This window comes from Anastrepha ludens, chromosome 3 (genome assembly GCF_028408465.1).
Source record: "Anastrepha ludens isolate Willacy chromosome 3, idAnaLude1.1, whole genome shotgun sequence".
Classification (NCBI taxonomy): Eukaryota; Metazoa; Arthropoda; class Insecta; order Diptera; family Tephritidae; genus Anastrepha; species Anastrepha ludens.
The window spans coordinates 119187579-119204468 of NC_071499.1; the positions used below are offsets into that span (position 1 = coordinate 119187579).

At 35.5% G+C, this 16890-nt stretch overlaps 1 protein-coding gene across 1 annotated transcript in view; it reads right to left on the reverse strand.

Moving 5' to 3' along the window:
• LOC128858892 (uncharacterized) overlaps positions 1-16890 on the reverse strand; it is a 105322-nt gene that overhangs the window by 60926 nt on the left and 27506 nt on the right. The gene's annotated exons all lie outside the window — the stretch shown is intronic.

Sequence of the window (16890 nt, forward strand, 5' to 3'; positions counted from 1 at the left end):
GTATACCCTTCTTTTTCTTCCAGCTCACAATCAGTCCAACAAGGGACCATTGATGGACCTGTCTCTCGTAGACTAAAGTTAGTACCTGGCAACAACTATGTAGGCAACGAGCGGCTTGCTTTCATGCGAGCTCCGAGCTGCGAAAACTTAGAGATTCCGGATCTGTTAGTGGAAAGCAATAATTCGGCGATGTGAGATATTGTAAATCATTATCACCAGAACCATGGAAATAGCTCTACTGATATTCTATGAGGCCATCAGGTACTGCCGATAGTAAGTTTTCATAGAGATCGATTTGGCAATGGGAGTACTGGTTTTATGGCGGAAAAAGCCCCCTAATCATTAGTATTGCTCGAAAAAGCTCGATATCGATAACAGCGCTTCAGTGCTACTTGAGGAGTACCAGACTGACACTTCAGCCATTTCAGAGCATCGAACAAGCGTGTGAGTACACATTGCACTACTCGGGAAAATGACCGGGCTGTTCGAAAATGGGCAAACAAACACGAGAGCTCTTCCACAAACCTTTGATTGAGTCGTTTTAAATGTTCCGGCTTGCAGAGGCCGATTTCTTTGAAAATCGCTCAATTCGTAATTATACTTAAACGTCTAACTCAGACCTCCCGTTTCATTCAATCGATGCAGTAAACTTAAATGGCCAACATATTGGGTGTATACTTTGGGCGAACATGAGATCCCACGTAAGATCAGATGATTATTATGAACTGGAACTGAGACTGTTGCTGGAACTGGATCTGAAATTGGAGCCGACTAGTTCCAAATGATCGCCGTCAGACATGAAATGTGTGATCCAATAAGTTGAAATAATTTCTAATAAAAATTTATAAATAATAAAAAATTACATAAATAAGACAAATAAAAAATAAAAAATAGAAAAAATTAAAACAAAAAAAATAAAAAAAAATTTTCTAATAATAAAAATTAAAAAAATTTCAATTAAAAAACAAATTAAAATAAATAAAAATAAAACTAAAAATAAAAATGAAAAAAATTAAAAATGTCTAATAATAGAAAGTGAAAAAAAATAAAAAATTAATAATAAAAATTAAAAAAAAACTAAAAAAATTAAAGGAATTAAAAAAAAAATAAAAATAAAAATTAAAAATTGGAAAAACAATATATTTAAAAGAAAAATAAATAAAAATAAACCAATTAAAAAAATAAAAATTTCTAATAATACAAATGAAAAAAAAAAATTAAAAAAAAATTAAAATAAATAAAAACAAAAAAATATTCTAATAATAAAAATTTAAAAAAATAAAATAAAATAAAAAAATTAATAATAAAAATTTATAAAAAATTAAAACACTAAATACGTTAAAAAAATTAAAAAATAATAAAAAGTTTCCTTTGGTTGGGCACCTATTGCGGCGCGTCCCAGGTGGTGGATAGGGTACGCCACAGTTATCTTCTGTGGTTAAGTAGGTCATAGCCTTGGTAAAAGCCTACTCGCGAACCAGCCTAGTTCTCGTCAACCAACAACTATGGTAGGGGGAACAACATGCTGTGCAGTGTTACTGCCATAATTGCTGGCAGTGACCCATATCCACTTCGGTGGAAGGCGAGAAGCCACTCGTATTAGTAGGTCATGTCTCTGCTAATACGAATGGAATAAACATGGACTCACGGGGAGAAGGCCACTTCCTTATATCAAAGACTACCAATCCAAGGTGGAACAGCACACGCCGAGGGATGCATGGCTTAGGGTGAGCTAAGTCGCTAGTATGCGGACTCTGGGGCACCTGTCGCACCCCAGTTTCAATTCGACTTACCACGGCATAGGGCTCTGGCGTGGCGAACCCCAGTATTTCCCTATCTAAATCCCAGGTCGCGACTGCTGACACGTCAGCTAAACAAAAAACAAACAACACAACAAACTCCTTCCCGACGCGGAAGACCCCTTTGCTCCACCAAACTTATGGCGGGGTCAAAAACCACCCCTTCGGTGGCGAAAGTGCTCGCTAAGAGCAAAACCGTCAAAGAGACACCACCGCATTCCCTTGAGGCTTCTACTTCCTCCAAAACCGACTCGGTTGCGGAAAACCAATTGATCACCAAATCTGTTTTGCCAGAAACTGGGAAAACAAGTCGGACAGAAGTCTCCAGAAAACCCATCCCTCCTCATCTCCGTCGATACAGAGATCGAAGACGCGCCACTTTCCTTATGGAAAAGTTCGGCAAAACCCCTGAGGAGGAGCTGTCCGACCAACAAAAGTCAACTCTCGATTGGGCCCGGGAGTTCCTTCGGAAGTATGAGGCGTCCAGATAAACCGAGTGCAGCTAAGCGGCAGCGGTCTTCAGAGGATCCTCATAGCTCCAACGACCCCAAGAAGCATAAAGCTTCCTCTGAGGTCAAATTACGCAAGTTCTGCGAAGTTGCCAGAGATAGTCTGGTCATGGCGGTGGTGGATAAGAGCCACCCTGACGGTTTCATCTCTCCATCAAACTGGAAGATTGTGGAGAGAAACCTTCAGTTGGGCTACCTGGACGTTCTGAAGCAGAACCCAGGACCCCCTCCTTTCTGCTCTGACGCGGGTTGGTTCCAAGCAAGGGTCAAGTTGATCGCGTGCTCAGATCAACGCTCTGTCAGCCTGTACGGCAAGGCCCTCGACCGACTCGGCGAGATATGGCCCGGAGCGAATCTCCAACTAATCAAGAAGAGCGAAATTCCCAACAAACCTCGCGGCAGAGCAAGAATACCTGTAGAGCCATCCGATCCGGAAACCATCCTGGAGCTACTGAAGATCGGAAACCCGAACCTACCCACCGAAAACTGGAGGGTAGTTAAGGTGGAAGAGCCTTCAGGAAACTCCAGACATGTCACGCTGCTCCTGGACCAGGAAAGCGTTAAAGCACTGGACGATCGCAAGGGGATTGTGGCATTCGGGTTCACTACCGCTACCATCTGGACCTATCAGCCGAAAAATCTCCTCGCACCCAGCGAAGAGAGTACGGCGGCCCCCGAGATGGATGTCGATAAGCCTCTCTCACAAGCTTCGACGATTGAGTCCGACTCGGAATCAAACAGCGAACTCGTGGGAAACTTATTCAACATCCAACTCGAGGACGAGGATAGACTTTTAGATAGCGGTGATGACGCGAACGCCACAGTCATTGAATGCTCATCTAACGGTGCTGCAGATTAATCTGCATCACTCTAAGGCTGCCTCAGCAGTCCTCATTCTTCGTCTCTCTGACCTCAGAGAAGACATCATTCTCATCCAAGAACCTTGGATATCAAACGACAAGATATGCGGCCTGAAAGATAGGCACTACACCTTGTTTCAAGGTGAGGCTAACGTCAGATCGCGCTCTTGTATTCTCATTCGAAAACATATTAATGCTTTTCTTCTTCCCTTTAGCAATGCTGACACCACTGCCATAGAGGTTGAAGCTGTCCACGGCCCGATTTGGATTGTGTCGGCTTATATGCCCTAGGACGCAGCGGAGGCGCCTCCTCCTGAAGCAGTGAGAAGGCTCGTCAATACGGCGCATCTGAACCAGAAACGCATAATTATTGGAGCAGACGCTAATGCACATAATATTGTTTGGGGCAGTACAAACAACAACACACGAGGTGAGCAACTCTTTGATTATATTCTAGCGAATAAGCTTGATATATGTAATAGAGGTGATGTCCCTACGTTACTTAACTCGTCTAGAAGAGAGGTACTCGATATTACTCTTGCTAGCGAATCATGTGCACAACTGGTGCAGGACTGGAGCGTTGATAAACAACACTCTTTTTCCGACCACCAATATATAACATTCACTTTAAAAGCCGAAACGGCAAAACCCATGAAGTACCTTAACAAAAAACGTATGAATTGGATCAAATATAAAGAACATCTTGCCAATGGACTTCCTGATATCAGGCAGTTTGAAATGGCAAATAAAAACGATATCGAAAACGCTGTCAACATGATAACGAAGACGTGTCAAAGCGCAGCACGACAATCTTGTCCCCTGACAAAAACAGGAGGTAAGCATAAACCTTTTTGGTGGACTCTAGAAATCTCAGAACTTCGCAATCGAACTCGGAAACTCTTTAACCAATCTAAAATAACAGACGAATGGGAAGAATATCGACAATGTCTCAAAGACTTTAAGAAAGCTGTCAGAAGTGCAAAACGCACATCCTGGCGATCATACACTCAAGAATTAGAGAACACTTCAGAAGTAAGCAGACTACGCAAGATTCTTGCATCAAACCCAATCTCTCCCAGTTTTATCATGACTCAAGATGGAACTTGGACTACTTCAACTGACCACACTCTTAGAATACTTCTAGAATCTCACTTTCCAGGCTGCGTTGCGAACTTACCTGCACTTCCCAGCACTCTTCAGAGTAATTATGGGAATAGATCAGATCTAATCAGCTCTAATAGCATCTCTACAGCAATACTAAGCTTTAAAAAATTTAAATCACCAGGTCCTGACAACATCATTCCAGCAGAATTTCAAGAAGGACTGGAAATTCTACTACCTTGGTTAACAAGGATCTTTAACAAGTGTTTAAATCTCTCTTACCTTCCGACAATTTGGAAGAAATCGAAGGTAGTATTCATTCCGAAAACGGGGAAGCCTTCACACTGCAAACCAAACGACTTCAGGCCCATTAGCCTGACCTCTTTTTGCTTAAAGGCTTTTGAAAAAGTCTTAGATGAACAAATCAAAACCCAACTTGATACTAAGTTGATCTCTGAGGCACAACATGCCTACACTAAAGGGAAATCGACTGAAACGGCACTTCATTCACTGGTGCAAACAGTGGAAACTTCCCTTCACAATAAAGAGTACTCTCTTGTCGTATTTATGGACATAGAATTTGCTTTTAATAATATTGAACCCAACGCTATTTTGTCTGAAATTGCCAAATTGGGTATCAATTACTCCATCCGAAAGATGATCGAACAAATGCTCCAAAATAGAATAATCACTTCAGAGCTTGGGTTAAGCCGCATGAGAATGTACGCCGTCAAAGGCACTCCTCAAGGCGGAGTACTTTCACCCCTTCTCTGGAATCTCGCTGTAAACAGTTTGCTTCGAAATCTTGAAAAAGCAGGCTGCAAGGTTGTAGCCTATGCAGATGATATTGCTCTCTGCGTGTCAGGCAAACACCTGAATACCCTCACTGAGCTCATGCAACGCTCAATCAATATTCTGTCAAAATGGTGCACCGAATGCGGACTAAATGCGAATCCAGCAAAGACAGATCTTGTTCTCTTCAATAGGAAACAACAATCTCCTCCACTGCAAACAATAACTTTAAAAGGGGAATCATTACTTCTATCCGATTCAGCTAAATATCTAGGAGTTATTCTAGATAGGAAGTTGAGTTGGAAATTGAACATCGAAAACAGATGTAAAAAAGCTTTCATAGCTCTCTATACTTGTAAGAAAGCTATAGGCAAAACCTGGGGTTTTTCACCTCGGATCATTTATTGGATATATACCTCGATCATCAAACCGATACTCTTCTACGGTGTGGTTGTATGGTGGACAGCACTCGAAAAACGGTGTAGAGTAGCCACAATTGATCGAGTTCAAAGAACAGCCTGCCTCCTGATAACAGGATGCTTAAGTACAACACCTACTAAGGCTCTAAACACGTTGCTTCACTTGTTCCCTATCGATCTGGCTGGCAAAGCGATTGCAGCAAAAGCAGCGACACGCATGAATGCTATATCGAAATGGAATAAGTATCTCGGCCATTCGGCCATACTGAACAGGAACACTGTTATCTCTTCCGACATACACTATCATGTAAGTCTTCCATCACCACCCTTGCTATTCTCCTGTTCACTTCCAACTAGGGAAGAATGGAAGACAAATCTTACCGAAATCGATGGCCCTCTGATTACATATACAGATGGTTCAAAACAAGACGGCAAAGTGGGATTTGGAATCTTTTCCAATTCCCCTCACATCAATCTATCATTTAGATTACCCGACTACTGTAGCGTATTCTAAGCGGAAGTATGCGCTATCTGGTATGCTACGAAAACTCTCTTAGAAAATAGAATATCACTAGAGGATATCCGCTTTTTCACCGACAGTCAAGCGGCCGTTCGAGCACTCAGCTCCTCTTATACCCACTCAGATGTGGTTCGATCCTGTCTCTTATCTCTTAACGAGATAAGTGTTCAGAATTCTGTCCAAGTTATCTGGATACCGGGTCACAGTGGATTCGAAGGTAACTGCAAAGCTGATGAGCTCGCAAGAGCTGGAGCTGCGCAATCAAATGTTAGTAACTTACCCACAATCCACATTCCGCTCTCAACATGTAAAATGCTCATCGATGGAGAATTTCACAGCATTGCTGATCGGAGGTGGCGAGTGGAAACTACTTGCGTTACGACCAGACAAATCTGGCCATCCTACAATCTGAAACAGACAAAAACCCTTATAAGTCTTTCGAAACACGAACTAAGGCATATAACTTCTCTTATCACCGGCCACTGCCTTTTGGGCACTCACGCACGTCGGCTCGGGGTTCCTCAAAACGACCTGTGCAGATACAGCGAGGACGAAGATGAGGAAGTATCGAGCAGACATTTGCTGTGCAGTTGTCCGGGTCTAGCCAGAAGTCGACTCGCTCTTCTAGGCTCTCCAACAATTGACAATCTTTCAGTACTCTCGGACCTGAAAATCGAATCTCTCATCAAATTTTCGAAACGAATTAATATCTTTGACCAAAATCTACAATAAAAATCTCGGTTAGGTGGGGAAATCATTTAAAATAATGAGCTCTAGGGCAACACAACGGACCCAACTTGCGGTCTATGGACTCCGATGCGGGGTCACCCTTAACCCAACCCATCAACCAAAAAAAAATAAAAAAATAAAAATTCAAAATTAGAAATTAAAATAAATTTTTTTTTTATTAAATAAATAAAACTAAAAATGAAAAGATAAATAAATAAAAATTTCTAATAATAATAAATAAAAAAATAAAAATAAAAATTAAAAAAAAATTAAAATAAATAAAAATAAAAAATTAAAAAAAATCAAAATTTCTAATAATAATTATTACAAAAAAATAAGAATTGAAAAGAAATAAAAAGTAAAAAATAGAAATTAAAAAAAATTAAAAAAATTAAAATAAATAAAAATAAAAATGTCTAATAATTTGGACCAGATCGCCTTGCACGGAGTGTGAAGAGTAAACGCTCAATAAGGCCTTTTGACTCATTCCGTTCGAGTCAGCCAAAGATTCCTCGTACTTGAATTGAACTAACATTAAGAGATTCCCAAACTTTTCTTAAGCTTAATAAGTCCACCTCGACGATTTATTGTAAGCGCTTAAAATCAGCAGCCCTTAACTAGACACTTTGCTGCACAAAAAAACTTCTTCAAAACACAACTTAATTTCTATTTTGATTAAAATTTAAAATTCTGAGTCATCTTCGTTGAGGGAACTTTCAGAATAAATCATCACGAAATATGACAAAAAATTTGACAAATTCTCTTCCAACGAGCGCTAAGTCAGAACGCTGAAACTAACAAAAACGCCATACTAACCCAAAAAAACAAGCAATTTAAACGTCAAACCAAGCAGTGTCAAAAACATACAAAATTCTAGCACATATACACACATACCTACATATGTGCACATGTACAATACAACAAAAAATATGCAACCATAATTTCTACATAAAAAAAAACCTAGGCAACTACGCTTTGCGTTAACTCAAACAAAAAGCGCCAAGTCACTTAGCGAAAAAGGTTTAGCAGGAAAGAAAAAAAGTTGGCAGTGTGGCCAAGAAGCCAGGGAATTCTTAACATACAAAATCGACAACAAAAAACAGCGCCCATAGCCGGCTGCGAACTTACCGATAAAGCAAGAAAGCAGTACACAACAACAACAAAAAATAAACGGACTTTAATTACCGTAACGTAATGGACATACGAAGCAATAACAATAATAATAGCTGTATTGCCCACGTAAACAATACTAACAGCAGCAACAACAACAATGGTCATATATTAATAGGAACAATGAAAATGCGAATATTTGCAATATTGCAGCAAAAAGTGTGTATTAATGTGGACGTCAGCTCAATTTTCAAAAATATTAAAAATTCACATTCCTGCCACGCTTTGTATGTTCTTGTTGATACCCGTACATGTGTACGTACATGTGTATGTTACATTTACATTTGTATTTGGTATATAACAGCGCATGCAATTTTTCTCTTCTAATCATTTTCCGCATTTTCCCACTTTTCAGTACATTTAATTTAAAATTATTATTATTGCTACTATTTTTCACACTTCAACCGTGACATTGGCGCTGCGAGTGCTTGCGCTTGTACTCATTCACACGCTCGCCTATAGTCGCATTAATGTCAAAATTATTTCAAAATATGTGAGTTTATCAATATTGAAGTGTGAAACGTTTTCATGCAGCTGAATATAGTGCGTGCTTGTGTTGGTATGTTTGTAAGTACAGGGGCGCACGCAAATATCCCAATGGAGCGGCAAGTGGCTTTTAATAGGTTGTTCAATAAGTTTTGTGGTTCGATAAGAGAGGGCCTACAATTTTTGTTATGTTGATACATTCCTCATATAAACGAATGTGAAGCTTCATTGCAATCTGTCAATTCATTCTTTGTCAATTCATTACAAGCCATTTCGTAACGACGTGTCACAGTATTTTCTTCAATGGAAAAAATCAAGTATGGTGCAGTGATTGAATTTTTAGTTTCTGGAAGATTTAAAAGCAAAAGAGGGAAGGAAATTTGTGAATGGATATTCAAAGCGTATAAACACTTTTCGCCATCAATTAGTCGTCACTTTAGAAAGGTGGATTGCAGAATTTAAAAGTGGTCGAACAAGTCTTTAAGATAGTCCACGTCAAGGACGTCCAAACAGCAACAACACCAGCAATCGTACAACATCAGCAAGCATAGAAAAAATACAGAATTTCAGAAAATATGCAGAAAAAATACAGGTATTGGAAAATCGTCGAGTGACTGAAAGAGATTTTGTAGAAGCCCTAAGCGTCTAATTGGGCAGTGCAAGCAACATTTTCACTGAAGTATTGGGTTTCAGAAAGCTATGTTTACAATGGGTGCCGCATTCGGAACAAAAATGGAGCGTTTGGCGTTTTCGAAAAAATAAAGTGGACTTTGAGCTTCTATTCAACACTATGGATGACTCTTGTGTCTATCACCATGCTCCTAAATCAAAACAAGAGACTAAAGAGTAATGTGAATGTTGTTGTTGTTGTAGCAGCATAAACATTCCCCGTGCATATACGAGGAATGCTGTTGAAGTAACAGTCTTTGGCCGGATAATAATCCAGGTCGGGATTACGTAGAACCGACTGTCGTGGGAACGATTCACGGTTCTGATGTGAATCTGGTTCTTTGGCTCCGAAAGAGTTCAGGTCCAGAAATCGCCCAAAAAAAAGCAAAAAAATTCGGTAAAAAGTACCAAATTTTCAAAGGATAAAAATTCTTTTTCATCAGGACAATGCACCGTGCACCAGGACAAGGGCATTTTGACAATGGCTAAAATCCATGAATAAAAGTTCGATTTCCATGAACTAAAGGTCGAGCATCCACCGTATTCAACAGATTTGGCTCCTGATAACTCATCCAGAATCCATCTAGCGCTTCAATTTCAATTTAAAATTTCAATCCAATAGCTTTACATTTATTGTTATTTTTTCTTACATTTTTTTTTTGTTTTTTAATTTTTTTTTAATGTTTTTAAAGCAGATTTCAATTTGAATTTCTAATATATAAAAGCTACTAATACTATTAATTGTAATTTTAGTTTAAGTTTTTCTTTCCATTTTTTTTTTTTTTAGAACTGATTTTAATTTCAAATTTCAGTACAATAGTTACAAATAGTATCAATTTTGGTTTAAGTTTTTATTTTAACTTTTATTTTTAGCCGTTATTTTAATTTTTTTTTGTTTGCCCTTTCAAAACTAAAACTACGAAAATTAAAATTTCAATAGACACGAATCCTAATAATTTTATTTTTATTTTTGGTTTTTGTTTATTTTCTTTTGATGTTTTTGTTTTCTTTTAGAACTCATTTAAATTTAAAATTTCAATATAATACCTTTAGTTTTATTTTCAATTTTTCTTTATATATTTTTAATTTTAGTTTTTTTTATTCTTTTAGAACTGAATTAAATTTAAAATTTCAATATAATGGCTACGAATACTATTAATTTTATTTCCTCTTTTATTTTTAGTTTTTATTTTCATTTTTGTTTTTGTTTTTCTTTTCGTTTTTTGTTTTTTTAGAACTGATTTAAATCTAAAATTTCAAGATAATAGCCACGAATACTATTTATTTTATTTTTATTTTTTATTTTTCCTTTTATTTTTTTATATTTGTTTTGTTTTTTCTTTTATAATTGATATAAATTTAAAATACTTTTGAAATTTTTTCATTTTTAATAGCTACGACTTTTTTATGCTAATCTTTTTCGGATTTATTTAACCGCCACTTTAGTACTTTAATAGAAATGCATAAATAATACTTTTAATTTGATATTCTTTTTGTCTTCTTATTAACTTTATTTCAGGAAACTGCTACATTGCCTTCAAAATCCAGTAAATTCAAGAAAAAAATTTTGGTCGCCACCACTGAAGTAATATACGCTCAATTAAATTCTTTACTTTCTTTATTTGAGCAACATTCTGAGCCTTTTGGCACTAGACTCAACAGGCGATCTCTTCTTAGCCCTCTGTGCACGTCGTTTGAGAGCGATGCTCCAATGAGGTTCTGAAATTTTGAGGCTCTCGAATGTATCATAATTTTACTAAATAACCCTTGGCATTTTGCGCTACCATTGAATTACACTACCACTAAAATTAGTGGCAGTTAAAATAAGGGTTTCATCATCACTAAACCTTCTGGTTTTCAGTTTTTTAACTATCTGCTTATTGCATTAATTATTTAGTGCACTAAGTCCAACTCTGGTATTACTATTCGTCCAAACTGAGAGGATATACTTAAAAATACTGATTTCCTTGAGAGCAATTTGATTTTTATTTATTTATAGTCTTATTTATTTATTTATTAGAAAGTTAATTAGTAGCTAAGACAATCGGCCTAGATAGAGCAAGTTTAGAATTACTAACTTCAGCTGTATGCGTTTCTGATTGAAAGGAATCAGATTAGCGCCTTGCCATACAGTGCATCGCAGAAACACTTTTTTTTTACACGGCCGTAGTTCGTCATTTAGACAACAGTGTCAGACAAAATGGAAGCTGACGAGCAGTTTCAAGTTTGATCTTTAGAGGGATATATTCTCAACAATAGAACTGCTCAAAAAAATATTTAGATACTTTTTTTTAGTTCCAAAAATGGCGGTCCACCCACGTATATATGTATATATGTATGTGATCCTTTTATTCCTATGGAACATAGGGCTTCAAAACCTACCCACGTGCGCGTCACATAACATCAACTCTATTTTTCGAATACTTCAATGGGGTGAACTCGGTTACAATGCTTTGAATTTACTGATTTGAGGAATCCATTGAGTAACTAATGAAAAACCAGTGCCAAAGGGACATTGCACTTTAACAGTTGCTAAAGTTCGCTGGACATTAACCGCTCATAAGACAGTTGAAGTAGGTTTTAGAGTTAAAAGAAGAACTTTTGGACTTAGAAACAGACACAAGTAGCACCAATATAGTAAATCGCATGCATCAGATTTCCAAATCCAGACATCTTATACACTCATTCACATTATCAGCATTCCATTTTTATACGCTGATTCAATTTATCTTTCAAATAAGCTGAGCGTATGATTTAAATTTTTGCTCCTCATTTGTTTTTACTTTCGAATTTAAAGCCATTTTCCGTTTCAAATTTGTATCGGAAATTAATGTCATTTTTCTAAACATCATTGCAAAAATAAATGGAAGAAGAACAAGAATAATGCGCAACCACATTTGTTCTACACCTACTTTTACTCAACTTTAGCCATGACTAAGTTCACAATTTCTGCTTTCGCAATAAATTCGTAAATACGAATAATATTTTTCACACATTCGAATAAGTAGCTGGCATCAGTACATAATTTTCTAAGTACATACAATAATTTCAGAAAATCGTATCTTATTTATTTTTAGCTGCGTTTCACACAGATGCTACAAATTTTGAGAAAAAGGTACTTAAAAGCCAAAATACGTAGATTTGAAAAAAAATCAGAAACAAGAAAGAAATATAAATAATAAAATATTAAAAAGAAAACAAAAGAAAATAAACAAGAAAAGTCATAAAAGAATTGTTGAGATTACAAACAAAGATGGCTTTGTATGGCGAAATGTGGAAAAATTGTTGTCACCAGCTGTGAGCAAGTCGACAAAATTATAAATAATAATTTGAATTGTGTTGAACACACATTAATATTTGAAGTATAAATGTTATAGTGACGTAAATGCTTTAATAGCCCGTCAGTGCGGTAAAATTTTGGAGAGCCGAGAGATGAAATGCGAATTTAATACCATAAACCTCGCAAAATAAAATAAGAGAGCAAGGAAATTTGGTGATTTTGATAATTTTTTAAGTTTACACCAAATCATTAAAGGTGGTGGCATTAGACCAACAACAAGAAGAAAATAACGAACTATGTTGCACAGCCGCCATGAAGTTGAAGGTCGAGACATACGATTAACCGGCATCTATAGAAGGTGATATGTTTAGAATAGTTGAGTTATCGTTCTTCAACTCGCCTTTAACTTAGGAATTGCACTAAAACGAAATTACGGAATGTTGTTGTTGTGCAGTGAGTGCGCGACAAACTAGTTTTATCTTTTTATATAATTTTATGTCATTTATTACAATCTTGTATTTTCCTCCCGTTAACAGTTCTAATCGTATTCATTAATTAGTAGTCTGGTCAAATACTCATTTTTTATAGATATTTTTTAGGAATTTTTTTTTAAAGAAAATAAAATGCGATCGTTTTGATTTTATGGTATGTTAATTTTGGCATCAAATAGCATACGAAAACATTTTTTTTTAGCATATTTTTTTATAGTAGTGTGGCACCAAAGAAGCGTCTTAAAAAAAGATAGGTGGCTTGTCAACAGGATTTTGGCTCTTCAGGACTTCTGAAACGAAAAATTTAGACTTTTCTACTTTCTGTAGGATTGTCATTCTGGCAGGTGCTTGCACTAGACCAACAACAATGTTTGCTTCATTCTGACAGCTACATGAACACGGCGAAAGAAAAAGCAAATCAGCTGATTTGCCGATACCACCTTTAATAGATTCGCCTTGATTCTAATTAAAAAAACGTTGTTTCGTCATTTCATTTTATGCTGACATCTGGTGTATCCAACGAAAGAGAAAAAGACAAATCAGCTAGTCTACCGATATCACCTTTAATAGATTCGCCTTGATTTACACCTAAGGGATAGGGCACCTATATTTGGATAGGGCTGCCAGGTGTCAAACAGAACACCAATTTCGTTACAAATTCATTATTAAAAAAATTAATTGGCATTTCTAAACTAGTAAATAAATATAGTGTTATATTTCATACGGCGGCCCCCGTAGCCGAATGGGTTGATGCGTGACTACCATTCGGAATTCACAGAGAGAACGTTGGTTTGAATCTCAATGAAACACCACAATTAAGAAAAACATTTTTCTAATAGCGGTCACCTCTCGGCAGGCAATGGCAAACCTCTGAGTGTATTTCTGCCATGAAAAAGGTCCTCATAAAAATATCTGCCGTTCGGAGTCGGCTTGAAACTCTATGTCCCTCAATTTGTGGAACAACATCAAGACGCACACCACAAATAGGAGGAGGAACTCGGCCAAACACCCAAAAAGGGTGTATGCGCCAATTATATATATATACATATATATCAACTAAGGTTTGTAGGAAGGGTTACCATCATATCAACTGAAATTTAATTACAAAAAAAATCAATAAAATGATTCCGTATTATAATACGGTTGCCAAGCTCTTTTCATCTGAAAATACAATAGTTGCAGGGTTGCCGTGAGATTAAAGAATTTCACTTTCGCAAAAAATCATTGGTTTTTATAAATATGGCTCTGGTTTGAAATACCTGGCGGAATTAATTAAAACAGTTATTGTAAATTTTTTCAGCTATCCTGCCAACATTTATTTAAAACATTTTTTTTTTTTTTTTATAGCAACTCTATCAACATCACGTTGAAATTAAAATTGTAAGATATGCAAATTGAGTGATTTTTTCATATTCTCCTCAAACGTGTCCGCAAATATTTTTCAAATTCTCCACAAAACAATTAAATTATTTTACTGAACCCGCCTTCAGTGCAAAAACCGAAAAAAATTAAGTAAGCATAAAAATGAAAATAGGGTTAACATTCATGACAATTCACAAAGTAATTAAATTATCGAAACTCCAACAAAATGATTCACTCTTAGTATTTGCTCTCCTGATACAATTTTGCTCAGAGTTGCACGGTAAATTTTTTGTATTAAATTTTTTTTGCAAAAATTAATCAATTTTGTAAGCATACTTCCATTTTGAAATGCTTGCCCGGTTCAGTTAATGCCAATTAGTTTTAATTTTAACAGGATTGCCATGAAATTGAAATATTCGTCATTTCTCCCGTATGAATTTTAAATTAATTTTGAAATTGGTTGCTATAAGATTTTTAAATACAAGTTATACAAATTTTCCAAAAAAATAGTTGCCGTATAATAAAATTATTTCTCTTTGCACATTATATAATAATTTCTAGGGTTACCATAAGATTTTTATACGTACAAAAATTTGCATTTATTCGAATTTTTAAATTTTAAACATGCTAATTGATTGCAACTTTCAGCTTTTTTTAATTTTAAGTATATATAATATAATAATAATTGTGAGTAGGGTTGACGCGAGATTTTAAAATACAAATAGTAAAATTTTTTCCAAAAAATAGAGCTGCTGTTTAATTAATTTGTTATACATTTTAAAATAATTTTTAATAGGGTTGCCAAAAGACATTGATAAAATTAAACAACATTTTGCAAGTAATTTAGTTGACGTTTTTATGATTAAACATACTTATTGAACCTTTAAATATATTTTTCAAATACAAGTTATTATTCTAATTTCTGAAATTGTTGCCACTAGATTTCCAAGTAAAAATAGTAAGTGTTTTTTGAAAATAAATGTAATTTTTCTAGCATCTAATTATTATACATTTTAAGGGTTGCCATTATTTAGTTCAGGTTTTAAATTTTACACTTACAAATTAATAGAAACTTTAGGTACTTTTTCCAAATGCAAAGAGCCATTAATTTTTTAAGCAATATTTGTGAATAGGGTTGCCACGAGATTTTCAAATAAAAATAATAAACGTTTTTCTAAAAAATACAGCTTTCCTATATATTTTAAAATAATTTTTGGTAGGGTTGCCAAAAGTCGTTGGTAAATTTAAAAAAATTTCCAAATCTTAAGTTTTTTAACCGTACTCACCTTTTTAAATATCCGAGGGACTTATTCGGAAGACAATTAGTGTTTGTTTTGAAAGTGTTGCCATCATTTAGTTGAAGTTTTAAATTCTAAACTTATACATGAGTTGATACAAGGAGTCATTAGTTTTTTAAGCAACAATTGTGAGTAGGGTTGCCACGAGGTTTTAGAATAAGAATACTAAAAGTTTGTCGAAAAAATATAATTAATTATATTATATTATATTATATATAAAAGTTACATTTTTAAAAAATTTTTAGTAAGGTTGCCATAACACGTTGATAAAATTAAAAAAAAAATTAAAAATCATTAGTTTAAACTCACAAATTGCTTGAGCTTTCAAAGACAAATTATTCGCTCTATCTAATCTGAAAATAATTGCGAGTAGGGTTGCCACGATATTTTCAAACAAAATAATAAACGTTTTTCCAGAAAATATAGTTTTTGTAAGAAACACTATGTCCGCTTGCATATTTTATAGTAAATTTTATGTATAAAAAAATTGTATATTTTTTATTAACTTTTGTTTTATAAATTTTCGTAAACAGTCTCGCAGGACTGATTTTCGAGAGCACACCATGTCACAAATTTTCGGAATAAGGTTGGAAGAAAGAAATTCGGAATTAAATTAAATACCGGGACAAAAACTTTTTAAAAGTCCATATCTAAATGTCCAAAACTCTTGGGCATCCAGCTTTAGATAAAATATTGATTTTGAAGCCTTGACTACTCTATACGAGTAAATCAGAATAGATGATCGGGTGCCGTGGAGTTTAGTTGCAAGTTTCTCCCCAATCTATCTCGAAATCTGTCAAGTACACGACAAAATGCACAACATGTATATCTGCATACTCATTCACTAAGTGAGAGTAGATACCTAGCCTACTGAGCTGGGTGTCGCAATCAGCTCTTCCATACTTATAAGTCACCACTGAGTGAAATTTCCCCCCATTAGCTAACAACTCCGTCGACGATCAAAGAAAGAAGTGCTTAAACTGGTTGCGGTTCCAGAAAAAATATATCATTCCTAGTTAAGCCCGTATGAGCCATAAGTGAAACAAGTGTATTTTGTGTATTTTTTTGAAATTGAAGGCCCGGGGTTTTAGAACCTAAGAGAAAAGTGAATTATCAACATAAACCCTTCATACTTTGGGCCAGAATCAATTTTGAAGTCTTCAATAAGATTTTTAAATATGTGAGCCTGGATTCGGTATTTAGATTAATGTAACTCCGAGCTTTAGGGATCTCAACATTCTAATGCTTCTCAGCGAATCTAACAGAAGATCTACCCATTCGTCCCCAGTATTACTTGGAAGGAAACAACCAGGGAGAGAAAGTCCTTTCTTTTGGAAATATCAGCGATCACTAGCTCAGTTAGTAGCAGTAACTAGGAGATCAGTTCTTTCTTCTAAACCGAATC